Source organism: Alligator sinensis, unplaced genomic scaffold, assembly GCF_000455745.1.
Source record: "Alligator sinensis unplaced genomic scaffold, ASM45574v1 scaffold557_1, whole genome shotgun sequence".
In the NCBI taxonomy this organism is placed as follows: domain Eukaryota; kingdom Metazoa; phylum Chordata; order Crocodylia; family Alligatoridae; genus Alligator; species Alligator sinensis.
In genome coordinates, this window is record NW_005842349.1 from 43,493 (window position 1) to 44,795 (window position 1,303).

The following is a 1,303-nucleotide window of genomic DNA, read 5'->3' on the forward strand; positions in this document are numbered from 1 at the left end:
TGTTGGTTGCCCCTAAGCATAATCTTCCCTGCTGGCCCCTCGTGGACATGCACCAGGATAATTCTCTCAAAAAGCTTACCCAGGATCAAGGTAAGACTAACTGACCTATAGTTCTCTGGGTCCTCCTTCCTCCCTTTTTTGAAAATGGGAACCACATTGGCCCTTTTCCAGTCCTCTGGCACCACACTAGAGCACCACAAGTGCTCGTAAAGCCATGCCGGGGTCCCGCAATGACCTCTGCTAATTCCCGTAGCACTCTGGGGTGGAGATCGTCAGAACCAGCTGATTTAAATATGTCCAGTCTCTCCAGAAGTTCCCTGACTCGATCCTCACTGACCCTAGGCCTGGGTGCACCTCCCCCGGGGCCTGAGGGGGTCCCGGCAGATGGGCTGATCTGGTCCCTGTTGAGGACAATGGAGGCAAAGAAATCGTTAAATAGGTTAGCCTTGTCATCTGGTGTGACAACCAGATTTCCTAGCATGTCTTGCAGAGGCCCCACATTACCGGGTACCTTCTGTTTGCCCCCTATACATCTAAAAAAGGACTTCTTGTTGTTCTTAATCCGGGTAGCTAGTCCCAGTTCCATCTCTGCCTTTGCCTTCCTAACCGCCCCCCTGCAGCCCTGAGCAACAGAGGTATAGTCTTCCCTGGTGATGGCCCCTCCCTTCCATTGGGTGTATGCCTCCCCTTTAGCTAGGGTTCCCATATGCTTTTGGTGAGCCATGGGGGCTTTTGTGCCCTCTTGCCCCCTTGGATCCTTGTTGGGATTACCTCCCTTTGGGCATGGAGGATCGTCTCCTTAAGGAATGACCACTCCTCTTGGACACCCGACTCCCCTCCCCTCCGTGACCTCAGTACTTCCCCAACTATTCTTCTTACCTCATTGAAATCCGCCTTCCTGAAGCCCAGGGCTGCTGCCTTGCTGCTGGCTTTTGCCACCTTGCGCTGGATGGTGAATTCCAGCAGGCGATGATTGCTGTCGCCCAGAACGCTGTCTTGAAGTGACAGAGCCCCTCAGGTGCTCTTTCCCACTGTTCTTGTAGACTTACAAGTCCATCAGTGATAGATATGCTTGAGTACATGAATGGGATGAAGCAAGCCAAGAAGATGAACTACAAATGGAAGGAGGAAGGGGAAATCATTCCAGTGGCATGTACTGAGTTGAATTCTGAACTTTACCAATGCAGATTGTACACATTTAGCGACTCTATAACACTTGTATGATGCTCTAGGGACTGCAACATGCACCAACATAACAAGGCACTAGTTTAGGAGTTAAAGGTAATCTGCAACTATTCCTGCT